At 46.2% G+C, this 13701-nt stretch overlaps 1 protein-coding gene across 2 annotated transcripts in view; it reads left to right on the forward strand.

Moving 5' to 3' along the window:
• Nucleotides 1-13701, forward strand: part of LOC116623914 (A-kinase anchor protein 17B) — a 30691-nt gene that overhangs the window by 509 nt on the left and 16481 nt on the right. For both annotated transcript variants that reach the window (XM_032391435.1, XM_032391436.1), the window contains exons 2-3: nucleotides 1520-1598; nucleotides 6059-6162. The gene's annotated coding sequence lies outside the window, so the exon portion shown is untranslated. The remainder of the gene's footprint in view (nucleotides 1-1519; nucleotides 1599-6058; nucleotides 6163-13701) is intronic.

Here is a 13701-nt window from a genome sequence, read left to right on the forward strand (position 1 = left end):
CCCCCCCCCCCCCCCCCCCCCCCCCGCTCTGCTCGCAGGCAGGCAGCCACGTCCCGCTGCGTCTCGGCCCGCTGGCCGCCCCGGCCTAGGGGAGCTCCGGGACCTTGCAGACAGAGCCACGCGGGGCCCTGGGTGGGCGCCGGGGAAGGGATGCGCGGGAGACCCGGGCCACCCCCACCTGCCCCGCAGAGTCAGGTTTTCCAGAGATGCGCCTGGGCTCTTCCCCTGCTCCTCTCCCTTCTCCCTAGACCGTGCCGCACCTCCTCGGGCCCTGGCGCCGCACTAGGGGGCGCTCTGGCACCCGCTCCGGGGCTCCCTCAGGCCGCTGTTCCAGCAGAGGTCACTCGAGGCACTCCCCTGGGCTACGCTGGCAGCGGCATCCCGCTTCTGGGAACTGAAGGTGCCCTCTCCTGTTCGAGCCACACGCCAAGGGCCGGGGCTTCCTCCCCCTGCTCCGCCGGCACTCACTCACTTAATCCTGAGCAGGGCTCCACCGCCTCCGCCCCACTGGTGACCGGCTCCTTGGCTTCACTTGTCAAGAGTCTCGCTTGAGGTTTCTGCTACGGGTGCAATAATACCATTTCCAGTCTGACTGGGAGAGCGGGACTCACCCACAGGGCACGAAGCCCCGGGTCCTGAGCTTGCGTTGGGGGTCAGCGAGGCGAGGGGAAGAAGCAAGTTGGAGAGGCCCAAGCTGTGGGAGAAGCTGCGATTCCCGAACTGGGGGCGGGGGGGGGGGGATCGAGGGTAGTCTTGGTCCTTGGGACCCGCGTCCTCACGTTTGTTCTCCCGCCTTTTCTGCGGTTTTTTTTTTGGAAGCCAACCGTTACCGGAGAACTTTTGAGGGCCGCTAACACTGAGGCGGGACTTACTTGTATTGGAACACGGGCTTCTTAACCTTTGGGGTCTCTTCATTTTCCCCGCGTCTTTTCCAGTTTGAGAATAAGGTCTCGAAGATCAGGCCCATGTTGTGCTTTTTTTCTTGCCCGCCTCTGCTGCTAACTTCGCAGCTTGGTGCTTTGGGAGTAGTGTATACTTGTCCGGCGGGATCGGTGGGGCTCAGCCCTCAGGCTGAGGAGACCACTCCTTGGGATCATCTAGTTGGGACCTCTCAAGGGTTTTGTTTGGTTGGTTGGTTGCTTGCTTTTTAAAGAGTATGGCATTCCAGGAGTCACATTTTTCTGTGCCCCGTTTTTGTTTGGGAGGGAGTCACTCAAAGCTCGAGTAACTGGAAGGGGGGCGGGGTGTAAATTGCACGAAGGTATTTTTACTCTGATTCTTGTTAAGCCCAGAGAAAAGTGAAAGTGGCAAGTGGGACAAGCCCTCTGGCACCGGTGCCCAGGGGATCCCAGCCATGGTGCTTGGGGCAGGATGAATGGGCCTGACCTGAGGTGGAGTAACAATGGGGGGGGCAGGGCCTGCGGAAGCCATCTTGAAGCCATCTTGGCTCCTGTTGAGTCACGGGCTTCCCATTTAATCCCAGCCAAAATGACGCTTGCTGTGTGGCCCATTTTTCCAGGTTCCCCGCATCATACACTCGTGTGAGGAGAGTGGACACTGACTGGCTTCGTGTATCATCTCCAGCATCAGAAGGGAAGGTGAGGAGCCCGGAGCAAGGAATGTGAAGGAGGCGGTGTGGGGGAGGGGGAGCGATTTGTTTCTCTCTGTCCCTGGCTACGTGTGTCTCTTCCCAGCAAGGATTTCTGCCGCTGCTTGAGAGAGGGACTTTCACGGAGTCGGTTCAGAGCCAGGGTTGGGTTACTTGGGCAACTCTCGGATTTAGTGTCCGCTTGGTTCTCTGTGAGTTCTGGGTTCTATCCAACATGGCCCTGGAACTTTAAGAAGCGTTAAAGCCAAGCTGGGAACTGAGGTAGACCAACGCCCGGGGCTCGTTCTGAGCCAATGTGGGCCGTGTGGAGTACATTGGTGCTTTGCCCAGAAGAGAGAGACAGTGTAAGGCTGGAACACTTTATGGGAGGAGAGGGAGGTCAACCATAATAGGAATAAGAGTTCACATTAATTGAGCACTTACTGGGAGTTAAGTATTTTATTTGTATCATTTCCCTTAATCCTTCACAATTCTGTAAGGTAGGCACTATGACTGATCATCTTTTGAAGCTCAAAGAAGTTTGGTAAATCATCCAGCTGCTTGATGGGAGAGGCGGGATTTGAACCCAGGTCTCCTAGGCACCAGCCCTTGAGCTCACAAGCATTTTCCTGTTTACTGTCACAAAGGCTTCCTAAAGGAGGTGGGAGGTGAGCCAGGCTTTGAAGGGTGGGTGGGATTTACATAGGGAGAGAGGACGTCTGGCTGAGGGGATCACTGGTTTTGACTTTGAAGGAGCTCGAGGAACGCTGGCCCAACTAGAATGGGGAAGGGACACAGGAACACGATGAAATACAAGGCTGCTGAGGTGAGGTGGCTCACGTTTCAGAGAGCCTGGACAGGAACTTGGGATTTGATGTCGTAAGAATTAGGGAGATGCTGGGAATTTTTCACCAAGGAAGAACACAGTGAAACCAGTGTCAGTCCCTTGGCGGGCCCTCCTTGGGTCCCCAAGCCTATCCCTCTATCCCCCGTCCTGCTCTTTCTTGAGAACCTTGCCCGGTTGTCAGCATATTTAACTCTTGTTTTTAAATTTCCTGAACCCTCGGGGAGCATCAGTTGCCTGCAAACAAACAGATTCCGGGGTTCAGTGTACAGAAGGAGCAAGCTAGGAGAGGGGCCCCAGATCAGCCTCAGATGGGTGTGCTTCAGCCTCCACAATATTTTAAAAAGCCATTGAATTAGGGGTCAACATTGAAAACCCAAAAGATCTTGGGGCGCCTGGCTGGCTCAGTCGGTGGAGCATGTGACTCTTGATCTCAGGGTCATGAGTTTGAGCCCCAAGTGGGGAGTAGAGATTACTTAAAAAAAAAGAAAAGAAAAAAACCAAAAGATCTCAGTAAAAATCGGGATTTCCAGTTTCTCTGGAAACATCAGAAGGCTTGATCCGTGTTCCACCTGCGGAGGGCAGAGCTGTGCCTGACGGACTCCCTTAGCGGGGGCCTGCGTGCTCCACATCCGCCCAGTCCTGGGACCTCCTTGCTCCCTGCTGCTGGAGGCCTCAGACCACCACTCTAGGGAAACAACCCCCACTCGGGAAGAGTGATTCAGGATCAGCTTCTTGTCTTACTAATTGCTGGACATGCAGTAGAGCCGACTCAGAAATGCAAATAAAGATCCCCCGCAGGGAGGTCAGTGTCACTGGGGACGGTCTGATGGCCAGGAACTGAGCATTATCCACAGGCGGCACCTTTCTTTTGGGCTGGGATTTTGAAGCCCACGTTGCTAGGGCCCCAAGGAGACATTTTGGTGGGCCTTGCTGTTCCCCTCCATCCTTTGCTTGGATTCGGGTTTTCTTTCTGCTGCGGACCTGGTGGATACGTATAGCAGGTAGGTGGAAATGGGAAAAAGAGTTCAGGGGGAGAAAAAGAACTCAGGAACGACTACCTAGTGACCAGCATGTTAAGCATGTCAATCCAGAAGTCCCCGAAGGCACTCCCTGTGTTCTGGATGGACAGGCGTAAGCCATTTCTGCATTGGCATTTGGGGTGGTGGGCTCTTCATTGTGCAGAGGACGTTTAGCACCTCTGTGGTCCCCAGCTGACCACATGGCAGCGGTGTCCTTCCCTCCGCTGGCCCCTGTGACAACTATAACCCACTGTTGCTACACGCGTCCCAGTGCTCTTGAAGGGAGCATATTCCAGAAGCCCAGAAGCATATTCCCAGGGCCTCTCACACTCATTCCATGTGAAAGGGTGTTCAGACCCTTTTCACTTACCTGTGGCCCAGAAGTATCCTCTGCTTCTGGTGGCATTCGCCATTTGATTTCTCCCATTCCAGTTTGCCTTCGTTTCTTTTTCTCTCAGACTCAGTTCTTTGAGGGTGACTCCTCACTGTAGCCCCCAAAGTATCACAAACAGTGTAGTTGCTTGGTAGGTACACCTGATGGATCTTGACGACATTCTTTCCCTGATTAACATTAATAGCTCTAGAAGCCCAAAGGAGCCTTTCGCTGTTCACCTCTAGGTGCTATTATTAGTATTTTCAATATGGAAGTAACACCATTTAAATGTAGCTGATGTGCATCATCTCTGAGGTAAAGTTTAGCATTATGAATGCTAAATGCCCTCGATGTGCCAGACACCATTCTAGGCTCTGAAGATAAACTGGTGACCCAGACAGATGCCATCCCTGCCCTCAGGGAAATTCCAGACTGGGGGTGGGGGCAGGGCAGATAAAAGCCACGTTAACAAATGCACCGGACGCTTGAGCCTGTCAGTGTGACAGTGGAAATAAGATGGGCGTTATGCCTCAACACTATGGGCGGGGGGTGGGGGTGGGGGGGGGGGGGGGGGGGGAGCTGTCTATTTAAGATAGTGTTCTGGGAAGGCTTCTTTGAAGAGGTGACATTTAAGCCAAATCTGAGAAATGAGAAGGAGCCAGCCATGAGAAAATCTTAGGGGAGAGAGCACTTGAGCCAGAGGGAACCGCAAGTGCAAAGGCCCTGTGGTGCATTGGAGGACCAGTGAACAGGCGGAGATGGAGAGAGAACAAGAGCAGTAGGGGAGGGGCGCCTGGGTGGCTCAGTCGTTAAGCATCTGCCTTCGGCTCAGGTCATGATCCCAGGGTCCTGGGATCGAGCCCCGCATCAGGCTCTCTGCTCCGCGGGAAGCCTGCTTCTCTCTCTCCCACTCCCCCCGCTTGTGTTCCCTCTCTCGCTGTGTCTCTCTCTGTCAAATAAATAAATAAAATCTTAAAAAAAAAAAAAAAAAAAGAGCAGTAGGGGAGAAGGGTACAAAATGAGTTGAACCAGGTGAGCAGGGGCTGGATTTGAGGGTAAGTAGTTTGAATTTTGTTCAGAGCATGATGAGAAGCCCCTGGAGGGTTTTGAACAAGTGACACAATCTGATTTAGGGTTAAAAAAAAAATCATTTTGCCTGTCACTTAGCATAGACTCTCTGGGAGCAAGGACAGCAGGAGAGACTAGTTGGGAGGCTGTGGCAGTAATGCAGGTTCCAGATGGCTCTGGCTTGGACCTGGCGGCAATGGTGGACCTAGCCTTGGAATGTGGTAAAGGTGGGGTCAGGAAGACTTGGCTCAAGGGTCGAATGTGAGGGGAAGGGAGGGCCAGCTCCTGATTTCGAGCCTGAGCACCTGGGAGGAGGGTGGCTCTGGTTAGGGAGATGGGAATCACTGGGTGGGTGGGGGGCAAGTGGAGGCGGAGAGCAGGTTGTGGGGGGGGGGGCATGGAACTTAAGAGTTCTGTTGCACTTGTTAGCTTGGGATGCGAACAGGACCTTCAGGTTGGAGACCTCGAACAGGCTGTGGATTATCAGTGTGGGCTGGAGCCAACCTTTAATTTTTATTTAATTTCATAAAAAGCGAAATGCAAACTCAAGTCACTTCAGGTGGGCCCTTTAATACTACTGATGTCATGATAAATTGTCATCATCTTTCACAAGAGCAGTTTGCCAATATGTCATGAGCTATATAAGCCCATTCCTGCCCTCCGACATGGTAACATGTTTTGAGGAAATGATGTGTTAAGAGACGTGTACAAAGATGTTCATAGTGGTTCTCTTTCCCGTACTGGTAGTATAGAGTAGCAGTGGTACCCCTTTGGAAAGAGTGCTCTTTCAGTCAAAAAGACTAATTGGAAAATGCAAATCCCTGGAGACGGGGGAATAGCCAACCAAATACAAAGTAAGTCTCTCCAGCACTTCTCTATAGAGTTTCTTTCTATATAGAATTTCTGCAGAAATTTGCGGTGGCCTCGAAAAATGAGAAATGTGTTCACCACGTCGATATCTGGAATTGCTATTAAACAGGTACAAAAACAAAACAAAACAAAACAAACAAACAAAAGGGTACAAAAACCAGATCGTGATGGTCTGTAAGCACGACTATATAAATCTCAGCGTTGTCTGTGCCCAAAGTCGTAAATATACAGGTGCCTTATTTTTTCAAACCATTTCATCTGCTTTTGACTTTGTCCCCCTTTCTCTCTTACAGCGTTCGGTGGTCCACATGCTACGGCGTAGTAGGCTGCCGTGACGAGCTCATGTGAACTGTGGCTTCTCCAATCGTTCCTTCCTTGATCACATTTTCGCCATAAGGTATTGGGGAATATCCTCTTCTGTAGGACTTGTATTCAAATAAGTTCACCTCGGGATTATTGAAAGGTGGGGAAATAACTGCTTAGTTGTACAAAGCCCAGTCCCATGTAAGGCTTGCTTTTCCCCTGTAGGTGGCGACTGGCGGGCAGGGATTTTGACGGTCCCTTTCAGATGGGAAGGTAACCCTGGGAAGGAAAACATGGGTTACGCCATGAGATGCACTTCCCACAAATCATGCCCTGACTGTTCAGTGAGTGAGGCAAAAAGATTCCCAGCCACGTTGCTTTAAATCCCTGGTAGCTCTTATTTTGTAACGTGAAGGAGAGAAAGCAACAAGTCTGCCTCAGTAGCGTGATAGTATATTAATCCAAGATATGAAGTGGTGTTCCTGGCTGGAAAGGGTTGTTCTACAACAAGAATGTTTCTGGTGCTGAAGAAGGGGCCAAAGACCACAGGATCAGTCAGCTGGGTCTGCTCACTGTCCTGTGCATATTTAAAAAAAAATAGTGCCCCCCCCTCCAAATTAAAAAAGAAATAAAAAAAACAGCTTCCTCCCATGCTCTTGTCCTCACCAATATATAGCATTATGTAAATGCATTTGCATGGAAAGGCCTAACACAAATCTTTCCTTAGGTTAATTTATTTTTATTGGTTTTATTTATTTAAGATAGAGCATGTGCACACAAGTGGGGGAGGGGCAGAGGCAGAGGGAGAGAGAGAATCTCAGTGTGGGGCTCGATCTCATGACCCTGAGATCATGACCTGAGCCAAAATCAAGAGTCAAATGCTTAACCGACTGAGCCACCCAGGCACCCTGATTAATTTTTATCAGTTTTAGAAACTCTTTGCTTTTACAAACATTATCACACCAAGGAACCATTAGTATGAGCTTTCAAAATAAGGAAACGAAAACAGGAAATTAAGTTGCCCAAAGAGATGAATTAACAGGAATCCAGGTTTCTTCAGTTCAGGGTCAGAATTTCCTGTACTATTAGGGAAATGCAAATCAAAACCACCATGAGCTATCTATCACCTCACACCTCACCTGTCAGAATGGCTAGTGTAAAAGACAAGAAATCACAAGTGTTGGCCAGGATGTGGAGAAAAGGGAGCCCTTGTGCACTGTCGGTGGGAATGTAAGTTGGTGCAGCCACCATGGAAAACAGTGTGGAGATTTCCTCAAAAAAATTAAGACTAGAACTACCATATGACCCAGCCAGTCCATTACTGGATATTTACCTGAATATGAAAACACTAATTTAAAAAGATATATGCACCTCTATATTTATCGCAGCATCATTTATAGTAGCCGAGATAGGGAAACAACCTAAATGTCCATTGAGGGATGAATAGATAAAGAAGATATGGAAGATACGTACACACACACACACACACACACACACACACAGGAATACTACTCAGCCGTAAAAAAGAATGAGATCTTGCCATTTGTAACAACGTGGATGGACCTAGAGGATATTATGCTAAGTGAGATAAGTCAGAAGGAGAAAGACAAATACTCTATGATATCACTCATACGTAGAATCTAAAAACTAAGCCACACGAAGACAAACAAAACAAAACAAAGCAAAAACAAATTCATAGATACAGAGAACAGATCAGTGGTTACCAGAGGGGAAGGGGGATGGAGGATGAGCAAAAGGGGTACAGGGGGTCAAGCGTAGGGTGATGGATGGTAATTAGACTTTTGGGAGCGATCACTTTGTAGTGCAAACAGATGTCAAATTACAGTGTTATACACCTGAAACTTAATAATAAAGAAAAATGGTCGAACTAAACTCTACCTTAGAGCAGATTTTCTTTGAGTGCTGTTAGAAGAGATTCTCCCTCAGCAGGACTCCGGAATTCAGTGGTCACTAATTTATCAATGCTGCGTGGCTGTGGGTCCCCAGAAGTCCCTTTCTCTCTGTCCCCAAAGCCCCCAGTGCCCCAATAAACCCTCTGGGATCATCTTGATTTGTAGTCATTTGACGAGTCCCGTATTGGCTCTATTTCTGTTACTGCAATACTGAGTGCCATTCATTTTAATGATGTGATTTTTAATTTTGTCAAGATCAGAGCATATGGTCAGCCTCAGTTTGAAAATTGCTGTTTGGGTTAATGGTGTGTGAAAACACGTGAATGTTTATCTAGGACCTCTCAACTGGAGAGCCAGGGAATATTTCTCTTTGGTCAAGAGTCCCTGGGTTCTGTACTAGCCAGGAAACTGGAAACTGGCTAGGTGGCTTTGACCCGAATACATTTTGGCTGCCCCACTGACTATAAATATGTTGATAGAACCTTATCCATCTTAAATGCTTTCAAAATGACTTTAAAGGTTCAAAGGCCTGGAAGGAAACAGAAAGGCAGCAAAGAACTACTTTGAAAGACGATACGCAGTTGTGCAGATGGTCCCATTTTTTTTTCACTGTTTTTAAAAAAAACCTGCCTCGTTGACATGGCCTTTGCTAGCACTCTGATAGCAAATATGAGTGTGAGGAAGAGCGAGAGAGGAGGAATAGCGCATACTTTGCTTATGATTGACATGCTTTTCAAGTCGTAAAGTTATACTTCTGATCTAAAAGCCCCATGACATGGGGGCGCCTGGGTGGCTCAGTCGTTAAGCGTCTGCCTTCGGCTCAGGTCATGGTCCCAGGGTCATGGGATCGAGCCCCGCATCGGGCTCCCTGCTCAGCGGGGAGCCTGCTTCTCCCTCACCCACTCCCCCTGCTTGTGTTCCCTCTCTCCCTGTCTCTCTTTCTGTCAAATAAAATGAATAAAAATCTTTAAAAAAAATAAAAATAAAAGCCCCAAGACATAGCAGAGGACTCTTTCTGAAAGAAGGTATTGGAGTGGCTTTGGATGCAGACCCGGCAGAATTTCTGGAATTTTCACTGCTGGTCAAAAGAACCATTTTAAGCTTGTGAGAACATCTCAAGACCGGTTTCTTTTCTCTGTTCTCTTATCCGGCTGCTGTTTGGTCAGCTTTGCCACCAGGTATAGAGACAAGAAAGGTGAGGTGAACAGCTGACTAGAGAAAGCAGTCTTTTTCTGTGCGAATCTGCTAGAAACGTTCCGGCACTGGGAGCGGGTTGAGTGAAATACCTGTGCACACGAGATACCGCTGGAATGCACGCTGTGTAAACGTTATTGAATGGCCATCATTTTTGAAGCCTGAAGGGGCTCTCGTTCGCCTTTGCAAAGAATAAGAATAAAGAATAAGCTTTCTCAGAAGTGTTGCTTTTAATCACAAGGACTAGAAGAAAGGTGTGGGCATGTGGGAGGGGGGACTGGGGAGGTCATGGTGGAACATTAAGAGAATGTGAGAAGAGTTAAACTTTTTATTAAAATTCAGCTTTTTATAATTTACGGAGGCATAATTATGGCATTCCTTGCCATCCGGGCTTGGTTGATAACGAGGCTCTCAAACCTTCGTCGAATAAAGTGATCTGTGCCGCTGACAGCGATGGGTGAAAATGAAGGGAAAACTGTCAGTGAATTCTACCATCACTGTTAGTTGAAGCACAGATATATGAAAGGGGAATTTAAAGGGCCAATTAGGATGTGCTAGAGAATCAATGTTGTCATGGCCTAATAACTTGATCTCGGTGAGTCCATTTTTTTTAAGTAGATATAGGTGTATTCCTATGTATAAATATGCATAAAGTATATAACTGTATCTACTAAATAATATATCTCATTTAGAACAGATTGTTTTTTGAATGTTTGTTTGGTTTAACCAGGGTTAAGAACAGGGATTGTATGGGGGACAGCATAAACCTTTTTAGATCTATTTTTCAAGAGCAAAGTAGGGCCCTATACAGCTTTTTAAAACATTTTAAAATTTAAATTCAATTTAGTTAACATACAGTGTATTATTAGTTTCAGGGGTAGAATTTAGTGGTTCATCAGTTGCATATCACACCCAGGCTCATCCCAACAAGTTACCCCATCCCCCCACCCACGGGCCCTATGCACTTTAACTAGATTCAAGGACTGGCACAATTTAAACTTGGAGTTGAGAAACTATCGTGACAAAGAAGAAAGCACCTGTTAGTTGAGTACTAAGTGTAACTATGAGTATTTTCCAGTAATATCTGTGTGCTTTTGCTAGAAAATAAATATCAGTTGTGACTTAAACATTCTGCAGCCAGATCAGTGGTTGCTGGGGGCGGGGGAAGGATTATGAAGGGGCACGAGGAAACTTTTGGGGATGATGAGCATTTTCACTATCTTGATTGTAGTGATGGTTTCATAGGTTTGTGTACATAGGTCAAAACTCATCAAAATGTTTAGATACACGTGTAGTTTGTTATGTTATGAAACGTGGCCAAGTGCTGCCTCATTATCCAAAGTTCTAATCTCCCAGGCTTCGGTCATGACCCACACAGATTTTGGTTATGGGAGCAGATGCCTGTGGGCCCTTCCAGTGATGGCGGACTGAGGGGTGTCTCCGACTGGGGAAGGGAGGTGCTGTTCTATGACTGTTTTGATCCTTTCTGGGCAAGTTGAGATCAGCAGTTGTGAACTGCCTCCTTTTAATCGTTTATCACCATGTGACTTTCCTCTTTTTCATAAACAATTTTAATATAGGGGCGCCTGGCTGGCTCAGTTGGTAGAGTGTGTGACTCTTAATCTCAGGGTCATGAGTTCAAGCCCCACGTGGGGTGTGGAGCGTACTTAAAAAATTAAAAAAAAACCCAAAACACAAAACAGTTTTAATACAAAATTAACACATGCTTATTATAAATATTAAAAATCAAAGGAATAAGTGTACAAAGTAAAAAGGGCAAGCCCATTCCTCTCCTATACTTTCAGTCCATTTACCAGTGGAGATAGTGTTCACAATTTGATGTCCATCTTTGCAGACTTTATATGTAGAGGGGCATGTGTGTGCCTGTACATACCCATGCATGTGTACTTATATTACTTTTATTACTTTATTATATTACTTGTACAAAAACAAGATCATATTGCACATTATTATCCTGCAACTTACTTTGTTTAAAAAAGATTTTATTTATTTATTTGAGAAAAAGAGCACAAGCAGGGGGAGGGGCAGAGGGAGAAGCAGGCCCCCACTGAGCAGGGAGCCCGACGTGGGGCTCAATCCCAGGACCCCGGGATCATGACCTGAGCCGAAGGCAGACGCTTAACTGACTGAGCCACCCAGGCGCCCCGTCTTGTAACTTGCTTTTAATTTTTCCCTGTAATAAGTATCACCGGCATCCTTCCATGTTAGGAAGTATGGAACTAGCCCTCCCTTTCTTCTTTCTTCCCTCTTCCTCTCCCTTCTTCTGCCTCCTCCCTCTGTCCCTCCTTCCTGTCTTCATGGTAGTAATCCTCCTCTTCTCCTTTTGTTTTTTGTTAGTTTTTGGCTGAGTTCTCCTTAAGGAAAAAGCATCACAACAGGAATTATTGTGCACCTATAAGCCAGGCACTGTCTCGTTAATTTTTAGTGATCTGGCAGAAGTTGCCAGTGACATTGTGGTAACACTGAAGCCATGACATACGTAAAAAGCCTACTTCTTGGTACAGACTTGGTCCTATATATATATATATATATGTATATATATGTATGAGAGGGGGTATGAAGGAGAGGGAGATATTTATATATAATATATAATATATAATATATAATACATAATATATAATATATATATTTATATTATATATACTTATATATTATACATATATATAATCTATCTATATATATATAGATTAGAGAGGGGGTGCAGAGAGAGAGAGAATCTCAAGCAGACTCCACACCCAGCGTGGAGCCCGATACAGGGTTTGATAAGGGGCTTGATCTCATGACCCTGAAATCATGACCTGAGCACTGAAATCAAGAGTCAGACACTTAACCGACTGCACCACCTGGACGCACCCCCATATATATATTACAAGTTGTTAATTGAAGTATAATTAACATACAGTGCTATATTAGCTTCAGGTATACAACATATTGATTCACCAATTCTCTACGTTACTCAGTGCTCACCACAATAAGTACTGTCACCATCTGTCACCAAAGAACGCTATTACCATCTTATTGACCATATTCTCTATGCTTCAATATTTTTATCTTATTATTTTTTACACTTCTTTTATGGAAGCATAATTAACATACAGCGTTACATTCATTTCAGGTGTACAATATAATGATTCAACAATTCTATACATGACTCAGTGCTCATCACCATAAGGACACTCTCAATCCCCTTCATTTATTTCACCCACTGCCCCCCTTCTCTGGCAACGAGCAGTTTGTTCTCTGAATTTAAGAGTCTGTTTTTTCTGTTTGTCTCCTTTTTCCGTTGTTTGCTTTGTTTCTTAAATTCCACATATGCAGTAGTCCCATCCTGACATTTTATCCTAGGGCAATAGTTCAACAGAAGTTTGACTCTAGATTCACAAAGGTACATATTAATAATAATAATGCCCATATTTATTAAGTGCTTACCATGTGCCAGGCACCGTTTTAAGCACGTTACAGTTATTTACTCATTTAGTCCCTGCATCAGTTAAATTACATGCTGTGATTGTGATGATACTTATACTAAAATGAACAAACCAAAGTATAGAGGACTTACACAGTTTGCCCAAAATTACAGAGCTAGTAAGTGATAAGAGTTGGGATTTAAACCCAGGCAGTGTGGTTCCGGAACCCACAGTCTTATCCCTATGCTGTATTCTGCCTCTGCTCTAAAGGCAATGTCTACAAGAGAAACAAAGTGAAAATAACCCAGACCCTCCATGAGAGGAATGGTTCTATAAATTATGGTAAGATCCTTCATAAACAAGACATTTCTAAAACAATACAGCATGAGTTTAAGATTATTCAAATTCTTAGCATCATCCCCCGAAATTCTGATTCAGGAGGCCTGAGGTGAGACCCTGGAATATTTATTTAAGACAAGCCTGTCTGGATGCAGGTGATTCACACGACTATATTTTGTGAAACACAGCAACAGACCATGAAGTGCTTGAGGTCAGGGAATCCAGACATTCCTTCTTAAAACCCCAGCACTGCGGGGCACCTGGGTGGCTCAGATGGTTGAGTGTCTGCCTTCAGCTCAGGTCATGATCCCAGGGTCCTGGGATCGAGTCCCGCATCGGGCTCCCCACTCCGCGGGAAGCCTGCTTCTCCCTCTCCCACTCCCTCTGCTTGTGTTCCCTCTTTCGCTGTGTCTCTCTCTGTCAAATAAATAAATAAAATCTTTAAAAAAAAAAAAAATCCAGCACTGAAGGACAGCACATAGAGCAGAAGAAGTGCTCCTCTGTCTCTTGAGCTGAACACCTCTCAGAGTCTCTTCTTCCTCCACTCTCTAAATGAGGGTGTTCCCCAGGGTTGCGTCCTTAGCCATCTTCTTTCTGGATTTCTCTTTACACATATGTAGCAAGTTACAGTTTCCAAATCACTTTCTCATACATTATATCCCTCGATCCTTAAAGCCTCAACTGACCATATAACATGCTCCCAATATTGCCCCTTTCTTTCTTTCTTTCTTTCTTTCTTTCTTTCTTTCTTTCTTTCTT

Source organism: Phoca vitulina, unplaced genomic scaffold (genome assembly GCF_004348235.1).
Source record: "Phoca vitulina isolate PV1807 unplaced genomic scaffold, GSC_HSeal_1.0 scaffold62, whole genome shotgun sequence".
NCBI lineage: Eukaryota > Metazoa > Chordata > Mammalia > Carnivora > Phocidae > Phoca > Phoca vitulina.